Consider the following 23,822-nt stretch of genomic DNA (forward strand, 5'->3'; position numbering starts at 1 on the left):
CAGGTGACACTTATTGGAAACCCTCCTCTTCATGGGACTATATCACGCTGGTGCCTAACTTCACCCGCCCTTCGCTTCGCTCTAAACATGCTGGCCAATGTTCCTCCTGGTGCCACCCCTTGAAGGTGCAATTCACTCAACCCGGGAAAAACAAGGGTGAGTCTCCTTGGCTCCGGGGCTTTACATGGGGCCTTCGCTTATATAAAAAGAATATGAACAACGGGCTCCTGTTTACTATTAAACTCCTGAAAACCACTCCTCAGTCTGCCTCTCCGGTGGGCATTGGTCCGAATCCTGAAATACACATAAGTAGCCACCCCAGATCAAGGCCCAAGGGGCCCCCCTCACCACTCCCACCGCCCACTGGCTCAAGGCCCAAAAGGCCCCCCTCACCATCCCCACCTCCCACTGGCTCAAGGCCCAAAAGGCCCCCCTTACCATCCCCACCTCCCACTGGCCCCTCTGCCTCGCCCCCTCGCCCCACTCTACCCCAAGGACCTCCTTCCACCGCTCACCTGCTCCTCACCCTTGTTAATGCTACTGCACAAATCTTACACAGTGCCAATTATTCCCAGGATGAGGAATGCTGGATCTGTTACTCAGCCATGCCATCCTTCTATGAGGGCATAGCCCGCCGAGGAGACCTGACATTTACCAACAGCCCCTCTAGTCTCCGATGGAACACAGGCTCAACAAAAGGACTTACCCTGAGTAAAATTACTGGCCTCGGGCTTTGTATAACAACTCCGCGACAACCCCTCCCTCTCGCCCTTGAGCCTATTTGTAATACAACAATAGAAATCAACTCCTCTTACACATATGTGGCTGCCCCAAATGGGTCTTACTTCGCCTGTTCCTCTGGGCTCACCACCTTTGTCCCTTCTCAAACATTCATCTCCTCCCATGACTTTCGTGTTCTCGTCACGCTCCTCCCTCACATTACCATTCGCCCGCCTGAGGACCTTTTGTCTTTTTGGAACACGGGCACCTCCCCCCCATGCCAGGTCCAAAAGGGAACCCCTGACCGCCATTTCACTCGCTGTTGTAATTGGGTTAGCAGGGGCCGGTACCGGGATAGCCTCCCTAGTCAGCTCTAATCAGCAATATTCTCAACTTAGTGCTGCTATAGATAGAGATCTCCGAGAGCTTCAGACAGGTCTAGAACATCTCAAAGACTTGGTCGCCTCCTTAGCAGAAGTGGCTCTACAAAACAGAAGGGGATTAGACCTGTTATTTTTACACCAAGGAGGCCTTTGTGCTGCATTAAAAGAGGAATGTTGTTTTTTTGTAAACAAACTTGGCCTAGTGGAAAATAGCATTCAGAAAGTAAAGGACAGTCTAGAAAAACGTAAGAAAGAGCGAGAACAACAGGAGTCTTGGTATAAAAATTGGTTCTCCTCTTCCCCTTTGCTCACTACTTTACTCCTAAGCCTCTTGGGACCCCTCGTTGGTATCCTTCTTTTAATATCTTTCAGCCCTTGGGCCTTTTCCCGACTAACCGCCTTTGTTAAGTCTCAGGTTGATGCAGCTGTTCAGAAGAAAGTTCAAATCTACTATCAACGCCTTCCTAAGGCAGATTCCCATGAAAACCTCAGCATCGACGAGCCTGGTGCAGCTTTACAATTTTCTACCATGGTTATGCATGACCCCTGGTATCGCAGATAGTGGACTCGGTTGAAGTCCCCCTGTGCCGGCTGTGGGTGAGCCAATGACGGGATTATTGTGGCCCCATATTTCAGGAACATCATACCCTCTGGCTGCAGGAACACCCAATGACGGGATTATTGTGGGCCCGTTCTCCAGAAGCACACCCCGGAAGTTTGATGCTGGGGTGCTGGGACGGATGCCGCCCACATAGCCTAAGACAGGGGTCCTGCCTTTTTTCTGGCCTTTAAGGTCGGATTATTTGGGTACTGAATATGGACACCGGCCACATAGCCTAAGACAGGCCTCCCACCCATATATAAATAAAGAAAGGGGGACATGCCAGAGACCATGTATAAAAGACTCTCCTATACCTTAGTGCCTACGGGCACCTCACCCTCTCAAGAAGAAAACAACAAGTGATAAGAATGTGGACTTTTGCAACTATGGACTTTTACAACTATGGACTTTCGAGACAGGAAACAAAGAGCCAAGAAGAACGGGACTACCTGTGCGTAAACTCTGATACGGTTAGCTAAAACCTTATTGTAAACAAACATCCTAAATTCCTGAGACAAGATAATGTGTGTCCCCCACATCTCCGCCCAGGAACTAGATAACGAGTATGCCCCAGGATGTCAGCCACACCTGTGGTCTGACATTCTTCTCTTTACATTGCAACCCCCCACCCAGAAAACGCATTCAGTCAAATCATATATAACTAAGATCCTTTTCGTTAAACAGATGAGACCTTGCTCCACCTTAACTCGTCTCCCTCCTCATTCCTAACCCCATTCCTTTACAGGCATTAGCCTTACAGGCATTGTCCACCTGGAGACCCACATGTAGGTGACCTGCTGGACGGGTCACTCAACGCCAGATCCCAAAAGGAGGACAACCTCCGAGAATCGGACCATTCCAAAGCATCCAGGTAGACTTCACTGAGCTGCCACCAGTGGGTCGCCTCAAATATTTGCTGGTCATAGTGGACCATCTGACCTCATGAGTGGAGGCATTCCCCTCAGCCCGAGCAACTGCCTCGACAGTAAGGTCTTATTAGAACAAATTATTCCTAGATATGGAATAGTGGAGAGGATAGACTTGGATCAGGGAACACATTTTTCTGCCCAGGTGTTGCAGAATGTGATCAAATCACTTGGGATCTCCACACCCCTTGGCTTCCTCCCTCTTCTGGGAAAGTAGAAAGGATGAACCAGGAAATAAAACGGCAACTGACTAAATTATGTTTAGAGACCCAACTACCTTGGACTAATGTCTTCCTCTTGTTCTGGTCAGAATCAGAACCAAGCCATGTAGAGAAATTGGGCTTTCAAGTATTGTACGGTCATCCTCTCTAGGCTTGTCCTATGGGAAACTGAGGCCCTATCTTGGAGACAAAGGATTTTTCTTAAGAGGTGTTAAACCATTGCTAAGACATTTACAAGAATTTCAACAGAAGGGTTAATAGTTCAGACTCCTAGGTTTCCCTCTTCATAGAATTCAGCTGGAGATTGGGTGTTAATCCATTCCTGGAAGGATGAGAAGCTGACTCTGCTGGGACGGACCCTGATGGACCCTGCCAGATAATACTGACCCCTCGGACACTGCTATTCGCACCCGGGAGCGAGGCTGGACACACCACACCAGAACAAAAGGACCTGTGGTGCCACCTTTATCCAAGTGGACAGTTGAAGATGGGGAGACCTCAAATTACATTTGAGGAGGGGACTTCCACTGAATGGGACACATTCTGAATCCAGTGCGCTGTAATTGTATGACTTTTCTTACATTAATTACTTTGGGAAATTCTCATGGGGCTATTTCCTCATGATAGCCATAGAAACCAGACCTTTATCTTCCAGAGATGAGAACCAGCTCCTCCTGTTCATGCAGAATATAGGGAGAACTTTTAATTTATCAAATTGTTGGATCAATTGGTGGATCCCAACAACTGAGCTAATGGCCATGGGAACCTATACCTTTTAAGCCCTGCCTGGATCCTTAGTAACTGATCCCAAATTCAATTCATAATGGGGCTTATTTCTGGAACTTAGAAGAGAAATATCAGTGGCCATTGATAGAAGATAGGATTTGTTAAACAGGGAGCTGGGAAATAGTGTATGTTAGTGGATTTAACTCTGGACGAGGACTTCCTTTGTCTGCTCTGTCTCTAGGAGACACGAGGGAGGCTGCAAAGATTTGGAAAACTTAAATTTTTACTTGTCTGACATCAATGGGTTGGTACCATGTCACCGCAGGGACACCTGGGAAACATGGGATTGTTTCCCACATTTTGGAATACCTCTAACCCAATAGGTAAATGGCCAGTTCCCAGTTGTAGGAGGAAGGATCAGGGTTTATGGAAATGTCAGTATGTCACCTTTGTAGGGGAAGATCCCCTAGGGATGAGGGATCAGCAATATTGCCCTTTTACAAGGAATAGTGCAGACATATTTTTGAGGGAACAACCTATTCTAATGGGTCATTATTAGATCTGTGGCTTAACTGCTTATACTCTCCTACTTGGACTAATAAGGCCAAAATTTTTCTTTCTTCCTGAATAGGCAAACGATGATTTGGGGGAGTCTGTGCGAAACTGAATTTATCAACATGTTGTATAAAGATTGATGACAATGGAAATGTAGTAAAAGAAATCACTAAGAACATTAGGAAACTTGCTCATGTTCCCGTACAGACCTGGACCTCACCGTTCAATACTTCTTGGTGGTCCTGGTTTGGGGGAAGCTGGTGGAAACAGTTCCTTTGGTTTGGCCTCATAGCACTCAGCAGTGTTATATTGCTCCCTATTTGCATACCTTGTTTGATCCGATTAATAACCAGAATAGTCCAAACCTCATTATCTAGAATGATTAGGTTGGAAGAGAATGTTGAAAGGTCTGTTAGATTGATGGTGTTAAAAGGACAAGGGTGGGAACCAGTGGTCCAGGGGGGCAGGCAGGAACCAGAAGGGGATGAGAAATTCGATAGAGAATGTGAAGTTATGCTACAAGAATTTGAAGAGATCTCAGTGTATAAATAAGAGGGGGGACTGAACTAGATAAAATGAGATCTTTCAAGACAGTTGTGAAAATCGAGTAAGGCTTCATCTATTTCAAAGTTTGAGTAGGCCTGAAGGACTTTAAGGTCAAGGGCATACTTAAGTCCCCTTCTTGTTATCCTCCCTATTTCAGCCAAATATGGGCAACTATGTACTTGTTGGCCAAGTTCAATTTCTTGGGTAGTTCCCGCATTTAGAATGTAAGATCCTCAGCCAATAAGGATGAGGGTCAGTGGTGGGAGGGGGAATTTGCGTTAGGGATAAAAGCGCCGACCCTACCCCCTATGGTGCTTCCTCCCTTTGACTGTCTGCTCGATGGTGGGACGCCCGATTCTCGCAAGAACGGAAATAAACTTTGCTTTGCTTCTAGAGATCTATCCAGCTGTTTTATTAATGGTTTCTGACCCACACAGTAGCCTTTGAGATCCAGATTCAAGTCTCAGTCATATCTCCTAATTGCAGTGTGACTTTGGGAAAATCAATCAACTCTTCAAGTCTCATATTCTTCATCTATAAAATGAGAATCTCAGTGTTACTTTGAGTAAAATGGCCATGCAAATAGTTTTATTATCTGGGGACTAAGAGAACCATGTCTGCCTCATCAACCACTGAGGGTGGCTATTAAAGAATAACTGAAATAAGGCATGTGAGGATTAACTTGAACGAGATAAAATGAGATCTTTCAAGACAGTTGTGAAAATCGAGTAAGGCTTCATCTATTTCAAAGTTTGAGTAGGCCTGAAGGACTTTAAGTCAAGGGCATACTTAAAGTGTCTCCTCCCTGCTATTTTAAGAACATACTTAAAGTCTCTTCCTGCTATCCCCTCCCTGTTAGACCCCTAAGGGCATACTTAAGTCCCCTTCTTGTTATCCTCCCTATTTCAGCCAAATATGGGCAACTATGTACTTGTTGGTCAAGTTCAATTTCTTGGGTAGTTCCCGCATTTAGAATGTAAGATCCTCAGTCAATAAGGATGAGGGTCAGTGGTGGGAGGGGGAATTTGCATTAGGGATAAAAGCGCCGACCCTACCCCCTACGGTGCCTCCTCTGTTCAATTGTCTGCTCGATGTGTGGGACACCCGTTCTCGAGAATGTAAATAAACTTTGCTTTTCTTCTAGAGATCTATCCAGTTGTTTTATTAATGGTTTCTGACCCACACAAACTGATACAAGAAATCTGAATAGACTTTGTAGACAATAAAGCTTTATAAAAATGTGAAAGATTATTGATGGTAGGATTTAGGGCATCTCATGATTTAGAATAAAACATTTTTCTTTACACCCTAGTGTCCTCCTCTGTGAAATAAGGGTCTTGGACTCAGTGATCTCTAAGTTTTTGTTTTTTTCCCCAGCTCAAATATTCTGTGCTTTCTCTTGAGAATCTTGAGAGAGTTTTTCATATTAAAATTCTCTGAGTGGTACAGAGCATTATCATGCCCTAAGGATAATTAATAGAATCATAAAATGTTATAACTGTGAGAGACCTTAGAAATCATTTAGTCAGGGACAGCTAATTCCCCTGAAATGGAAATGGACAATTGGCCCAAAGAAATTGGTGCCTCTATAGATGATCTAGAGACCTGAAGGTCATAGACATCTATCCTCTCTGTTGGAAAAAGGGAAGAATCATGGAGAAAGAGAGTTCCCAATTTTTTTTTTTTCTTATTGCAAGATTGAAGTGCAGGCGTGGATACAAAGACACAAGAAAGAAATTAACATAAATGTATAAGTAAAAGAAAAAAAGATAGTTTCACAAAATATATAATTTAAACCACTTGATTAAAGCTTATCTGTGAGGAGATCCTCTTCATGAAAGACAATACAGTATAGTGGGAAGAAAAGTGGCTTTGGAGCTAGCAAAATAGCCTGTGACATTTATCTGTATGACCTTGGACTTGCTACTTAAACTCACTTGTAAAATGGGGGTGGGGGGGAATCTGTGAAATCTTTTCCAGCCCTAGATTGGTGACCATAATTGAGCAGATGGGGATTTCTATGCCTTCTTCTAATTATCCTTTTCATGAATTTCCTGTAATTCTTCCTACGGGTGCCATACAATGTTGGTTGAGATCTCCTACTTTAAGTTGGGCAGCTAGGTGATAGGCTTAGAGACTGGACAAGTCACTTAGCCCTATCTGCCTTAAGTTACTTATATCTATAACTGAAGCTGGAGAAGTTAATGGCAATCCCCTACAGTATCTCTGCCAAGAAAACTCCAAATAAGACCATGAAGAAGCAGAACTAATTAAAACAACTGAAAAATAACAAGAAAGCATTTAAGGAGTCCACTATTGTGTCCCACACATTTCCTCTGAAGATGCAAACCTCTGGAAGTTCTTTCTATATCTCAAATAATAAATATGCCACTTTTGATTATACTCTATCTGATTTTCAGTCAAGAGAACATAAGTTATTATATAAGCTCCTGGTTGATTTGTAAAATAAGAAATAATTATTATAGTTTATAGGTACCTGTATCTCCCCTATACCTTTCACACTCAAATAGCTCTAAGTGAGATATGAGAGACAGCATTGTGTAAGGCAGACTGAGATAAAGAGACAGAGACAGGAGAGAGAAAGACAGACAAAGAGACAGAGATGGGAGAGGGAGAGGGAGAGAGAGAGAGAGATGGAGAGAGAGACAGAGACAGAGAGAGAGAGACTAGGAAGAAGGTGAGGAAATGTAGCAGCAAGCAGCAGACTGCAGTACATGAGAACTTAAAATTCTTTATTTATAAAAACCAGAAAATAACACTTAATATTTATCTAATAGTAGTGTTATAAGGAATTCACTCTGTAAACTTTAAAGCTCTATGATTTCCCATTATTAAACAATTAGCATTATTTCTAAGACTATGTCTCCCTAAGAGGGCCTATTTCCTCATTTGTTATGAGAGTTCACATTTATGACTAGACTAGATTTTTTTTCAAGTTCCCTCCAACTCTCAAATTCCCCCAGACCTTCCAGCTTTATTTCACATCTACTCTTTTTTTTTATATGATGATCAATTTTTTTTTTTTTTTAATAACTTTTTATTGACAAAACCCATGCCAGGGTAATTTTTTTTTTTTTTACAGCATTATCCTTTGCATTCACTTCTGTTCCGATTTTTCCCCTCCCTCCCTCCACCCCCTCCCCTAGATGGCAAGCAGTCCTTTACATGTTGAATAGGTTACAGTATATCCTAGATACAATATATGTGTGCAGAACTGAACAGTTTTCTTGTTGCACAGGGAGAATTGAATTCAGAAGGTATAAATAACCTGGGAAGAAAAATAAAAATGCAAGCAGTTTATATTCATTTCCCTATGTTCTTTCTTTGGGTGTAGCTGCTTCTGTCCATCTTTGATCTGAATTAACTCTCTTTATTGAAGAGATCCACTTCCATCAGAATATATCCTCAAACAGTATTGTTGTTGAGGTATATAATGATCTCCTGGTTCTGCTCATTTCACTTAGCATCAGTTCATGTAAGTCTCGCCAGTCCTCTCTGTATTCATCCTGCTGGTCATTCCTTACAGAACAATAATATTCCACATGGTCTACTCTTAACCCCTTTCTGAAGTCAATGGTGTTTCTTTCTTTTTTTCCTCTCCTCTAAGTAGCAACTTTTTCTCTGCCTTTATTGGCCTTGCTCACACCATCCTTGCCAAAGACATGACTATTGGGCTAGTTATCATTAGTCCTGTGCTGTTTAGTTGTTAAAGATTTCAGAAGCTTTCACCTTTGGACCAGAAGTTGACAAGGGACTCAACCAATCTCTTAGGGTGTGCTATGCAGTGGGGCAGAAATTTTTAAAATTAAATTTTAATTAATGCCAGAAAATTCACTTCTGTTTAGGACAAAAAGGGATTTGTTTATCAACTGAATTCAACTAATTTTAGGATCAATTCAGTTCAGTTCAATTCAATTTAATTGAAGAGCCTCTATTAAGCATCTATTGTGTTCTAGATCTTAAGTGCTTTCTGTTGTTATTCAGGCATTTCAGTCATGTCTAATTCTTTGTGACCTCTTTTAAGGTTTTCTTGGCAAAGATACTGGAGTAGTTTGCCATTTCCTTTCCCAGCTCATTTTATGGATGAAGAAACTGAGGCAGACAGGATTAGGTGTCACATAGTTGCTTAAGTGTCCAAGACTATATCTGAACTCAGGAAAATGGTTTTCCTTGACTTCAGGCCTGGCACTCTAGCTGCCTTACACAAATAATAATGAAAACAATTTCTGACCTTAAGGAGTTGCCTGGATAAAGGCCATGTGTTCTTCATCGTACCTGACGATATGGGCACAAGTAAGAAAATGCAAAATATATATGAAATAACTATAAAGTAATTTTTCTGGGGGGTGGGAGTGGGGAACAGAATTGGAGGAAAGAAGAAGGCCTTAATGATGGGGTTCTAGAGGCAGTCAGAGAGTTGTGGGAATCCTCTTTTGGTTGGCACAGGTCCTTCATGAAAGAATTCACAAACCCTAAGAGTTTTAGGTGGCAAAAAGGGAAGTTTATTGTTGGATGAGAAGCTGGCTTTGCTAGAAAGACTGACTTCTTCAGTGGTAAAGTCCTGGCAGAGAAATAACAAAAGCTTTTTTCTTTGAGAAGAGAATGTCTTCACAGTGGGCAGGGTCCTGGCAGCTATGTCAAAGAGGTAAAGCATGCTACTTTGGACATTCTGGAAAGAAGTGATTTTAGAAATATCCTTTATAGAAAATCTGAGCCTCAGGTTTCAGGTTGAAAAGAAAGCCAAAGTCCCCAAGTCTAGATCTCCAATTGAATGGAAATCACTTTTTGAAGGTTTCTGGAATTTGGAATTTCCTGAAAAGGGGTGATTTGCCTTAGAAAAGCCCAGCCAGGAGGATATGTTCTCATAGACTCTCTGAAGTCTGGGCGAGGGGGGTCAGCAATCAAAGCAGACAAAATTTCAGAGTCTTAATTTTACAGATCAAAAGCGAACACAATTTCATACCCCCATCATTAATATTGGAATCAGTAAAAACCTTTTAGGGCAATTAGGTAATGCCAAGTCTCAAGTCAGCAAAACTCATTTTTCTGAATTCAAATTTGGCCTCAGACACTTATTAGTTGTGTGATCCTGGGTGAGTTACTTAACTTGGTTTGCCTCAGTTTCTTCATCTGCAAAATGAACTGGAGAAGGAAAGGCAAACCATAGTTATGTCTTTGGCAAGGAAACCCCCAAAGGGGTCATGAAGAGTTAGACACAATTGAAATGACTGAATAACAACTAAAAAGATCTTTTGGAGGAGGTAACACTTAAAACATAAAATTGTATGTGTTTTGGTGAAAACCTAAACTTTCAAGAGAACAGTAGAAATTCCCAGGAGCCTCCATTTTCAAACTTTTCCAAGTATTCTCAAATGTCTGATTTGATGATCATGTTGGACTATGTGGTCACCAGCTTCCTTTCAACTCAGAACCCTATTATGCCTTATGAAGTTGTCCTTGAATAGTGGGCCCTATTAGACTAAAAAGATTTCTTGATGCACAGGAATTCTAGACACTGAGAGAGGAGGGTAGAGGAGGAGGGTTTGGTGAATGTACTACTCTGATGGCTCTCACATCAAATTCGGTAAACAATTACTAGACTGTCAGGTTGTCTCTGAAAATGGTCACATAAAATTTTAAAATTAGAAGGCACCTTAAAAGGCTCTCTAGGTTAATATCCAGTTGTTAATTTCTCCCTTCAAAAATATATTTATTTATCTGTGTATAGGTTGTTTTTTCTCTTTCCCAGTAGAATGTAAACTCCTTGAAGGCAGATTCTATATTGTTTTTGTGAAACAGAATCTTCTCATATGTGCTATTAAAATGTGAGGTCCTTGAGAGAAGGAACTGACTCACTTTTCTATTTGTACACTGTGCTTTAGCACAATGTTTGGCACATAGTAAGCATTTAAATGCCTTCTCATTCATTTGTTTATTCATGGATGCATGCTATGTATTGCTTGCAAATAGGACATTTGGAACATGTGGGGATATTTGGAAATAGTTATTGGAACATGAGATACTCATTTAATTGACTGAAACTGAATGAGAATACTTTGCACAAGATCTCTAGTAGTCATCCATCCTTTAGCTTGAGACCTGTAGGAAGGAAAAATTGATTACCTGTCAAAGCAGCACAATCTACTTTTATATAGCGAGAATTATTAGGAAGTTTTCCTTATTATCAAACCTGAATTTGCTTCTCAACAACTTAACCCCATTGTTCCTATTTCTGCCCTTTGGGGTCAAGCAAAGCTACTCTAATCTTCTATATAACTATGAGGGCCCTTCAAATACTTGAAGACAATTATCAGAGATGTCTTAGAGATTTCTTTTTGCGAGACTAAACACTTAGATTAGCTTCAATCTGTTATGTGTAGTTTCTCTGTTATATATATTTTATATACTCTGTTATATATACTCCATATATATGTCAGTTAGATAACTGGTTATTGTTCTTCCTAACATAGGTATCCATGGCTGAATACAATACTCCAGGTATAGTGTGACCAGTACAGAACATATAAGGATTCTATAGTCATACATAAAATCCCATTAGCTTTTTTGATTGTCATATGTTAACTCACTGAATTTGTAGTCTTTTACTAAGACCTTCAGAATTTTTAATACTAATTATACTAAATTTTAAGGATTCACTCATCATTTTAGCTTATTGTGATCTTTTTATATCTTGACTATCATCCAACATATTGATTAAGTCTTACCAGCTTTGTGTCAGCTGCAATTCTGATAAATCTTAGTCTAAGTTATTGGTTGAAAAGAAAGGTTAGATAGGATATTGCCTAAGACATTCCTGGGGCACTCCATTAAAGATCTCTCTCCAAATTAATATCACTGATGTTGATGAAGATAATTCATATTTACAGAATACTTTAAGGTTCACAGATGAGTTTAAGTGATTTGACCAAGGTTATATTTAGCCAAATGAATGGAGATAAAGGAAGAGGTTATGATTAGGAGTCATGAGGACTTGACCCAGAACTGAATCCAAGCCAAACTGATTCGATTTCTCCACTGCGAGGAAAGGAGTGATTACCAGCTGGCCCAAAGTCCCAAATTCCTTGGGAGGATCTCCATAAGGGAAGCTTCATGGGGTCTGAGTTTACTTCTAAGATAGAAAACTGGATTTTTCTTTGCCTTTTAAAAATTGTCCTTAGTCTGGGGAAGCCCATTTCCAAGACCAAAATAGGCCTTTGTTACAAAGCAAGCTGTGATCTGAGACAAATTTTGTAAAATAATTTATTTTGAATCTGTGTTACTATATTAGAGGTCATTATAATTTTCACTTCCTTTTTCCTTTCTTTCTCAAGTTCTTTATGTCTTTCTTTTTTTTTTTTTTTCATTTTATTAATTTTTTGCATTATCTTTGAATGTGTCCCTTTCCTTCCCCTACTCAGTCAACTTTTCCTTAAAATAAGGTTAAAATATTTCAGTAAATCCAACTAATACATATACCATGTCTGACAGAATATGTAATAGGACATACATTTTCTCATCTTTTTTTTCTGTCAAATTTGGTCAGTAAAATTGTACAATGTTCACTTTTGCTCTACTGTTTGTTCTTCAGTTTATATTTTTCCTAACTTTGCTTACCTAACCCAGGATCTGTTCATATTTCTTTCCACGTTTTACTGAATTCCTTATATTCAGTTTCTTATGACAAAATAATATTCCATTACATAGGATCATATGCCCACAACTAGACCCAATTTGTTTAGCCAGTCTTTGATCAATGGGCATCTGCTTTGTTTCTGGTTCCTTGCTACCACAAAAAGGGAGGGTAGAAGTATCCTGGAATAAAGGAAATCTTTTTGTATTTGACCTCCTCAGAAATCCCTTAAGTCAAAAGGTATGAGACATTTAAACTTCATTCCATCCCAACTCCTCCCTCCCTCTCTTTCTCTCTCTCTCTCTTTTTCTTTCTTTCTTGCTTTCTTTCTCACTTTCTTCCTTCCTTCCAGCAAAATTTCAAGTTGCTTTCTTGAATGGTTGAACAGATTCAGAGCTCCCCCCAGCTTTTTCGACTTTTCCCACAACTCTTCCAATTTTATTTATTCCTATATTTTATAGTCATTTTCAATTTCCTAGCTGGGAAATGAAATGTTAGACGTGTTTTAATTCACATTTTGCTTTAAAACATTTTATTTTTATTGATGTCTTTTGTTTTTATATAACTTTTGTTTCCTAATATATCCTTTACCTCCACCCATTGAGCTATTTCTTGTAACAAAGATTTAAAAAGAAAAGGGGAAAAAGTTCAGTTAAATTAATCAGCAGTTGTAGTGCATGTGATATTTCATATTCATAGTTCTCCACCTTTACATCAGAGGAGAAAGAAGGTTCCTTGCCTTATCTTGGGGACCAAGATTGATCATTATAATTACATGTCATTCAGTTTCATTTTATTGTTCTTTCAGTTTACATTTGTGAAGGTGCTGCATATATTTCTTCTGGTTCTGCTCACTTTACCTTCTAATAGTTCACATAAGTCTTCCCACATTATGAGTTTCTCACATTATGGAATCATTCCCTAGTTGATGTATGTTCACTTTGTTTCATTATTTCTTGATGTTCCATGGAATCATTAACTTTCATTTAGCCAGTTCTAATTTTTAAGGATCACTTTTGTACCTCTTTTATAAGTTATTAATTCTCTTTTCATAACTTCCTTGCATAACTCATATATTCCCCCATTTTTACTATACCACTTAAAAAAACACCAATTTTTTTGTTCCTTACAAAAAAAGATTTCTTTACCTCTGCTAGGAACTTTGTTGTGCTTGAATACAGTCTGCATTTTTCTCAAGATTTTGCTTCTAAGTGTTTCAAATAGTTGTCTTCTGATTTTGTGTCTTAAGCATCCCTATCACCACAGTAGCTCTTTATGGCGAGGTCTTTTGTTTGCTCATTATTTCACTTATTTCTTGACTTTGGATTTTTTGTTAATGTTGAGTTCTGTTCACTTTTGAGAAACATATGTGACCCAAGATTTTGTATTTTTTGGTGTCTGAAAATTTTTTTATGCTTCTAAGATAATGTGATCTGGGGAGAGGCTTGTTCACTGACTTTTAATATAATCTTCTCAAGTTCTTGACCAGGTTTGGGTCTATTGGACTGCATATAGTTGAGTTTCAGTAGACAGCTACTGAACTCAATTATTGTGAGCTATCTGGGAAGTTCTGAAGGCTCAGAGCAAGAAACTACTTGGCTCATCTTTATATTGCTTTCCTGTTCTGATTATTCTTCTATAGCCTTATGAATAGGGTTAAAAGTTGGAATTGAGTCTCCCCTCTCCTCAGGCTCAAAGCCACATTGCTACATATTTTTAAACTTGTTACTCACTCTATACATAGGAAGGATCTTTCTTGACTTTTCTCTTACCAGAAACTGGGTAACAGGTGACAAAGTTGCCAAGTAGCACCCATTTCTGATCCCAGTCCTTGGTCAGGGGTTCCCTGGGATCTCTATTTGACCTAGTACTTTCAATCCTGATGTTCAGACTCTCATCTTTACTTTCCCCTACATGCAAATACTTCCATTTGCTGCCTTTGGATTGGAAAAAAAAATCTCAGATTATTTATTGTTAATTTTTCTTGGCTTTCCTGACCATATTTTAGAATAATGTGTTTTTTAGGTTGTTTTAGAAGAGGCATATTGGGTGAGCTGGGGAAAAATGCTGACTTATACCCTGCCATCTTATCCACTTTTCCCCAGTATTTTACTGACAGAGTGCTTCTTTAAGTTGTTTGGTATATTTGTGAATTTTCTTGCTAGCTATATACTCCTTGGAGCATATGTCTAGTAATAGGATCTCTGAGTCAAAGGGTATGAACATTTTAATGACATTCTTAGTATAATTGGAAAATTGCTTTTCAGAATGGTTAGACCAATTCACAGTTCCACCAACATTTTATTAGTCTGTCTGTCTTCCTGCAACCCTTTTGACATTTATTATTTCCATATTTCATGGATAGGAAGTAAAACATCTCAAGGATGTTTTGATTTGCATTTCCCTTAGTGATTTGGAGCAATTTTATTATGTTTTTTATAGTTTATGATTCTTTTTGAGAATTGTTTGTTCATTTCCCTTGACTGCTTTTCTATTGGAGAACATTTCTTAGTCTTCATTTATATTAATTCCCTATGGATATCAGATCTCTGTAAAAGATATTTGGTACAAAGATTATTTTACCAATTAAAACTTTTCCTTCTTTTTTTTTTTTTTTTTTTTTTTTTTTTTTGATTTTGTCCTGTGAAAATTTTTTAAGTTTCATATAATTAGCTGTCTATTTTTTCTTTTGTGATTTCTTTTATATCTTGTTTGGAATAATGACTAAAGCTCTAGTCCTGGGGTCAGGAAAACCTGAGTTTAAATCTTGCTTCAGGCACTTAATAGTTTTGTAACTTTGAACGTCACTTAAATTTCTTGCATTAGTTTCCTTATTTTTAAAATGAAAAGTTGTTCAAGAAAAATATAAAGTAAGATTTGTAAGGTACTTTACAAACTTCAAAGTGCTTTATAAATACTAGCTATTGCTCTTGTCGTTATTGTTTGGCAAAAATTCTCCCCACTCAGAACTGTGAAATATAGCTCTATGTATTTTTATACATTGGAAAAAAATGTTTTTTCTTTTATATTTAAATCCTTATCTATTTGGAACTTAATGAAATGGTGTAAGAAACTGATAGAAACATTTTTTTTGCCAAGTTACTTTACAATTTTTCTAGTTCTCTAGTCAAACAGGGAATTCTTCCCCAATTAGTTATGTCCTTAGATTTGTCAAGTAATGAATAATTGAAATGAATTGAATTATTTCTGATTCTTGATTATCTGGTCTGGTCCACTGAAATACTTTTCCATTTCTTATACAAGTATCAAATCGTAGGTGCTTAATAAATGCTCTTCTGATTGACTGATTGCCAACTACCATGTTATATCCTTTGAAGTCTCGAATTATGATTCCTCCTTTATTCCTCTTTTCTATTATTTCCTATAAATTTCTAGACTTTTTGTTCATCTTAAGCAGGGATTCTTAGCATTTGTATGTGTTGTATGTGTGTCAGGGTGGAGAGGGAACCCATTTTGTCAGTCTGATAAAGCTAATGGACTCTTTCTCAGAGTTTTTAAATGTACAAAATGTGTGTGTGTGTGTGTGTGTGTGTGTGTGTGTAAATTCACTTGAAATATATCCATGCACTCCTTGATGGGTTCCAAGTTAAGAACTCCTGCTCTAAATGAATTTTTCATTATTTTGTTTAGCTTTATAACACAGCACCTAGAAATTGCAGTTTATGAGAGGACATGGTATAATATTAAGTTTATAAATTAATTTAGCTAAAGTCATAATTATGACTTTATAGCTAGCTCGATCTGGTCATGAACAATGAATACTTCAACTTTCTCTATCCCTCTCTCTCTTCCTTCCTTTTTCTTTCCTTATTTCTCTTCCTTCTTTTCTTCCTTCCTTTCAAGAATATTGTGAAATTGTGTTTATATAGATGCTAGATATATTTTGGTATATTATCCATTGTCAATAATTGTGACCTGGATGAAGACCCTGCAAAGGAGACTATGAAGGAGTGGTCTGGCAATTAAGAAAAGAATCAGGAAAAAGAAATGTCCTGAAAACATAAAAGAAGATAAAATATCAAGGATAGGCAGGCGAACAGTAGTGTTAAAGATTGTCAAGAGACCAAGGAGGATTGGCACTAAGAAAAGGGCCAGTGGAATTGACAATTAAAACTACTGGTAACTTTGGAGAGAGCACTTTCAATTGGATGATGAGACTGGAAGCCAGACTGAAGAGGGTTAAAAAGAAAGTGCGAAGAGAGGAAGTGGAAGTATTGGTTATAGATGACCTTCTCAAGGAGTTTTTTCATGAAAGGGAAGGAAGTTAGAAGATAATAGTGGGATGGATAGATCAAGTGTTTTTTTGAAGAGTAAGATACCCGTGGACATTTTTGTAGATAAGAATTCATCCAGTAAACAGGGAGAGAGTAAAGATCAGTGTGAAAAGGGAGATTTTTAGATCTGCTGGACGAAATAGAATAGAATTTGATATAGATGACAAAGAGGTGTAATGGAAAGATTACATGAGATCTAGGTCTTGCTTTGGATTGTAATTCACTGCATGATTTGCACAAGTCACTATCTGGGTACTCAGTTTCTACATGTGAAAACGAGAGGGAAGGATTAGATGGTTTCTAAGGCTTCCTATACCTCCAAGTATTCTATACTTGGAATAAAATTCTCTATTCCAAGGCTATCAACATTCTATTTTATTATAGTCTATATTCTAAGATTTAGTGTTCCAAGGCTCCTTCTAGCTTTGGCCTTTTATGTTTTAAAACTTTTTTTTTTTGAGATTTAACATTCTCTAATTTTATGCTGCCTTGAGATTGTGAGAGATGAGGACATAAAGAAAGTGTTGGTATCTTGTACTCAAGTACTTGATAAATATAAGCTTTAATATCCTCATGAGAATTCATGAAATCATAAAGATCATTAGAATGTGAACTCCATGAGAGTACAGATTGTCTTTTTTTTCTTTGTCTTATAGTGCAGCCTTAACTCAGGTCTTCGCAGATAGCAAACCCTTAATTTTCTATCTGTCTATCTATCTATCTATCAATCTATCTACCTATCATCTACCATGCTCTCTCCAAAGTTAGCAGTGATTTACATTTTTAAACCTAATCTATCAATCAATCATCTCTATTTAATTTTCTCTACTCTCTATCTATCATAAAATGTCTGACCCTAATAAAAATTCCTGGAGAAATTAAGAAATGGTTCCTACAAATTATCTAGAAACACAAATCAGTCACATTTTACATCAGTTTCAAAGGAAAAATAAAACTGGGGTTGTTACATAAACCAAAATTAAAAGAAAGTCAAAAGTTCACATATGGAAAGAAAAGAGCTAACTTTATAGAATTACTTGTAAATTGTGTTATTATGCCATAAAAACTGAATGTAGTCTTGAGCTTTCTTTTTAATATTTTATTTTTCCCAATTACATGTACAATTTCTGACATTTGTTTTTAAAACTTTAAGTTCAAGATTCTCTCCCATACATCATGTGAAGTTATGCAAAACATTTACATAAAAGTCATATAGCAAAATAAGATATAGATTTCCCCTCCCCCAAAAAAAATTCTCAAGAAAAATAAAGTAAAAAGAAAATGTCTGCTTCAATCTGTTGCGTATGAATAGTATTTTTTAATCTTCAGAATAGTTTTAGATTATTGTATTGCTAAGAATAGCAAAGTCATTCATAGCTGATCATCCCACAACATTGCTATTACTTTGTACACAGTACATTTCACTTTACATGAGCTCATGGAGGACTTTCCAGGTTTTTCCTGAGAGTATTTACGCATCATTTCTTATAGAACAATAGTATTCCATCATAATCACATGCTACAATTTGTTTAGCTATTTCCCAGTTGCTGGACATCCTCTCAATTTTCAATTCTTTGTCCTGAGAAAAGAGCTGCTATAAATACTTTTGTACATATAAGTACTTTCTCTTTTTTTTCTTAAAATCTCTTTTGAGATACATGCCAAATATATGTATTGTTAGGTCAAAGGGTATGCATGGTTTTATAGCACTTTAGACATAGTTCCAAATTGCTCTACAGAGTAGTTGAATCAGTTCCCAATTGCACCAATGATACATTAATGTCTCATTTTCTCTACATTCCCTCCAACATTTGTGATTTTCCTTTTTTGGCTCATTAGTCAATCTAATAATTATGAAGTAGTACCTCAGAATTGTTTTAGTTTGCATTCTTCAATCAAGAGTGAATTAGAGTATCTTTTCATATGGTTATAAATAGCTTGATTAGTTCATTTGAAAACTGTTTATATCTTTTGATCACTTCTCAATTGGGGAATGGCTCTTATTTTTTATAAATTTGACTTAGTTCCCTATATATTTGAGAAAGGAGACTTTCCAATTCCAATAGACATGATAGAAAGTGCCATCCTCATCTAGAGAGAGAAGTATGGAGACTGAATATGGATCAAAGAATAGTACTTTTACCTTTTTGTTCTTTGTTTTCTTCTTTCCCATGTTTTTCCCCTTTTGATCTGATTTTTCTTGCATAGCACAATGAATATGGGATTATACTTAGAAGAACTGCACATGTTTAATTTATATTGGATTACTTGCTGTCTTGGGGAGGAAAGTAAAGAGAGGGAAAAAATTAGGAACACAAGATTTTGCAAAGGTAAATGTTGAAAACCGTTTTTACATGTATTTGGAAAAATAAAATATTATTAAAATATCCAATAGAAAGAAATGGAAATGACACCTTTTTCAAAGAAATTTACTTCCAAATTCTTTTCACAATTACTATTGCTAACTTTGTTTCCCCCTGTTTATTCTAGTCTCTTTTTCCTTTTACCTGTCCTTCCTCAGAAGTGTTTTATTTCTGACTAACCTCTCCCCCAATATGTCCTCTCTTCTATCACCCTCCCCCTTTCTCATATCCCCTTTCCCACTTATTTTCCTGCAGGATAAAATACATTTCTATACCCATATCGGGTGTGCATGTTATTTCCTCTTGAACCAATTCTAATGAGAGTAAAGTTTCATTTCCCCTCTTCCCCTTCTCTGTAAAAGCTTTTTCTTGCCTCTTATGGAAGATTATATGTACTATTCCACTTCTTCCTTCCCCTTTCTCCCAGTACATTCCTCTCTCACCTGTAATCTTAAGTTTCATGCTTCCACATGACCTGAATTTCACTTTTTAAATGCTATGGAAATGAGGAGCAAACTCTGAGACAGCTTGGCCAATACATTCTTTAGGGAAAGAGAGATGGAAAATGTGGCTGTGGAGAAAGTCCTAGGGTTTCTGGGGAAGCCTTGGAGAAAAGACCATTGAAAGGAATAAGAACAAGGAAAGAACTAAAACTGTCCATTTCTGTGCACCACCATCCATCTTTTCTGTAATATCTTTTCAAATACTGTGTCTTCCTTACCACTCTAATTCATAGAGTTAGAGCTAGGAGGGACCTTAATTCATCTATTTCAAAACTTTCCAGTCTGCATTTTACTGATAGGTAACTGAGGCATATTTGCCTTTCTAATTGTTGCACTTAAAGTTGAATTTTCTTGGAATCAAATAATAATATTAAGTAAACTATGCCTGTATTTCAAAATCTAAAAAATGCAAAAAAATTGAAAAGCCATTTCCAAAGAAATAAATAGAAGACAAGAAGTGACCTGGGCAAGTTCTTCTTCCCTTCTTCCTCATTCTCTCTTAATGTGGAACACGGAGAGTTTCAGCTAGTACTGGGAGATAGGTGATAAGAGGAGATGGTAAAAAAAAAAAATCCCTCCCCCTTGGGGATCTTACTATGGGGATTCCCCATGGGAATCTTTCTTACACTCTAGATTCTACTGGACGATTATATTCTTTCTCTACTGTCATCTGAAGCTCAGGTGTCTTCCTCTGAGATTACTTTCTATAGTTGTTCTATGTATTTTATATGTAGAATTTTTTCATGTTGTCCCTACCTTTAGAATGTGAATTTCTTCAAGGTAGAGACTGTTTTTTTTTGTATTACCAGGATTTAGAATAATGTCTAGTACATATCTCTTAATAAATGCTTGTTGAGCTGGGTATGGCGGTACAAGCCTGTGATCTCAGCTAATAGGAAACCTCAGACTGATGATGATGGTTGGTATATTTCTTGAACTTGAGAGTTCTAAGCTGCACTGGCCTATGCTGATTGAGCATCCACATTAATGAATCATTAATATGGCCAGTCTTTGAGAGCAAGGAATGGGGGAGGGTGTGAGAACCAGGTTGCCTGAGTCAGAAGTAAAATATATCAAGGCCTCCATGCTGGTCACAGTGGGAAAGGACCCCTGAATAGCCCCTGCACTTGTCACATGGGTAAAGTAGAGTAATTCAGTCTTTAAAAAAATACAAAAACTCATTGTTTGATTGGTTGCTTATAGTCTATTCTTTTTGGAAATTAAGAAGATACTGTCCTATTATCTTAAACTAGGACATTTGTTCAAGCATTCTCTTTAACTATACTAGTTAGCCAAGGGATGCAAATGGATGAATCCAAGACATTGCTTAAATCCTTCCCAATTTTGGGGATCTGGAGCATGAGAATGCGCTTAAAACATGCCAAGAATTATGATCAGAATTATGATAAGAAAGGGTCTTTGAAAAGAGTTTTATAGCTCAGAGGTTCATGTGCATAAAGCACCATCACACTCAGAAAGCAATACTGAGATAAGGAATCAGAATAGATCCTGTCTGTTGAGCTGAGTGGGAAGAGTGGCTTAGATTATAAGTAATCAGAGTGTGGACTTTGACAGATTCACTTTAATTTGCCAGTTGGTTGATGGGTGTAGGTTTGTTTTTATTCACAACATTCTCCATCATTTGTAGTCATCCTTTTGGTCAGAGTTCAGAGTATTGTTCTCCGTGAAAATGGCTAAATCCATGACCTTTTATGAGATGATTATCTTGGAGGCTCAGAAAACAAACAAATAAAAACCTTCTAGCTTTTTGAGTCTAGCTTTTCAAGTTATAGGCTGTCTCTGCCTAGTACTTGGTAACCTTGCCTCAAACTTCCCTGAATCTTCTTGCAAGGAAACTTCCAGCTTCCATGCAATGTTATTGATTGGTAAGTCTCTAGCCAAATTGATTAGATGATTCTTTCCTCTTCCTGTTAAACTCTTGTTGCTTTTATATATCACTGTTTGGCCCAAATGTGTGGCTCAGATCTCCCTCACTACAGTACTGGAGAAGGAACTGAGAACCAGGGTGCCAAGTGCAAACTGCCTGACACATAGTAGGTACTATGTAAATGCTTGCTATTATCAGATCTTATCTGAATCATAAATCTCCTCCTTCTTCAGGGATTAGGGGTTTTAGGACCTAAGGCTAAGATTCATGTATCTTTTTTTTTTTTTTTTTTGTACTGAGGCAATTAGGATTAAGTGACTTGCCCACGGTCACATAGCTAGGATGCCATAAGTGAGATCATATTTGAATTCAGGTCCTCCTGACTTCAGGGCTGGTGCTCTATTCACTCCACCACCTAGCTGCCTAGATTTATGTATCTTGTTCCTTGCTGAAAATCTAGTTCTATCCTGTTCTACTGGAACCTAGCTATTTAAATTTTGTATCCCTTATTCCTTCTCATTTTTTATATTCTATACAGAAAAAATACTAAATGCTTTCTCTAGTATGAAGTAAAATGTGATATGATCTGTCAGTTTGCTTTTTCATAAATTTCTGTTCCTTTCATTCTCCCTCCTCCAACCTCCCCCCAAAGCCCCTCAAAATAAATAAACAACAACAACAACAACAACAAAACAGTTGCAGTAGACCTTGGTAGGAAGATGATCTACTCCAGGTCTTAAGAGAGAGATTTCCTAGTTCAGTTTCCTAGTTAATTAATTAATGCACATGTCACTTAATTTCTTAGTGCCCCAGACAATTGTCTAAGACTGCAAATTAAAGAGAAGTTGCTTGTCTACATTAGTAGAGGACACTTGTCATTTGACATTCCCCATATCCACAAAATCCTAGAGCCGGTAAACACACACACACACACACACACACACACACACACACACACACACTCTTTCTCTCTGTCTCTCTCTGTCTCTCTCTCTTTTTCTCTCTGTCTCTCTCTTTTATTCAGACTTTTATGTTAATTCACCATTTTTCTCTGTAGTATGTAAGCTTTTTCAGGATAGCTACTGTTTCCTTTATATATGTAATCCTTGTTTCTGAGATAATAGATTTCTATTTGACAGATGAATTATAGTAATTATAGATAGGAAGATAGAGACAAATAGATGATGGTGATGATTGTAAAATAAAATATACAGAGATGATAGAAAATAGATAATAGATAGACAGGCAAAAACATTTAATTGTTGATTGCTAAAGAAGCTGAGATGAGGATTTAAGTGACATTTTCAAAATCACTAAACTAATGACAGAGTTCATATGATGAGATAGTAGAAAGGACATTGGACTGGATCCAGAGTTAGAAGACCTTTAGGTCTCAGATTCTGCATTCCTGAAATCATTATATGGCGCTAGTTCAGAGTTGTCAAACTCAATTAGAAATATTTTCCTATGGGTCACGTATTGATTTAGAAAACTACAGATTAACATTATCTATGTTGTATTTTATTTGCTAAACATTTCCCAATGCATTTTAATCTGATTTGGCTCCACTGGGAAGTTTTCTTGCCTAAGAGTTTCGTACCTCTGGAATAGATGACTTCTTTTTTAAAAGTTTATTTATTTTTAATACACATTTTTTGGTGAATTATGTTGGAAGAGAAAAATCAGAGCAAATGGGAAAAACCAAGGGGGAATAAAAATAAAGAAAAAGGAAGTGAACATAGCATGTATTGATTTACATTCAGTCTCTTTAATTCTTTTTCTGGATTCAAATGGCACTTTTCTGTACAAAATCTATTGGAATTGCTTTAGATCACTGAACTACTGAGAAGAACCAAGCTTTTCATAGTTGATCATTGTACATTCTTGCTGTTACAATGTATTCCTTCTAGTTGTTTTGCTCAGCATCAATCCATGTAAATCTTTCCAGGCCTTTCTATAATCAGTTTGTTCATCATTTTTATAGAACAATACTATTCCATTACCTTCATGTACTACAATTTGTTCAGCCATTCCCCAAGTGATGGGCATCTACTCCTTTTCCAATTCTTTGCTATCATAAAAAGAACCACTACAAATGTTTTTTGCACATGAAGATTTTTTTTCCCTCCTTTGTAATTTCCTTGGGATACAGACTCAGTAATGGCACTGTTGGGTTAAAGGATATGCACAGTTTTATAGCCCTATGGGCATAATTCCAGGTTGCTCTGCAGAATGATTGGATTATTTCACAACTCCACCAACAATGCATTAATGTCCCTGTTTTCCCTTATCTCTTACAGCCTTTATCATTATCCTTTCCTGTCATTTTAGCTAATCTGAGAGGTATAAGGTGGTATCTTAGAGCTGTTTTAATTTGCATTTCTCTAATCAATAGTGATTGAGCATTTTTTCACGTAAACTATAAATGGCTTTAATTTCATCA

The sequence above is a fragment of the Antechinus flavipes genome, chromosome 1 (genome assembly GCF_016432865.1).
Source record: "Antechinus flavipes isolate AdamAnt ecotype Samford, QLD, Australia chromosome 1, AdamAnt_v2, whole genome shotgun sequence".
NCBI lineage: Eukaryota > Metazoa > Chordata > Mammalia > Dasyuromorphia > Dasyuridae > Antechinus > Antechinus flavipes.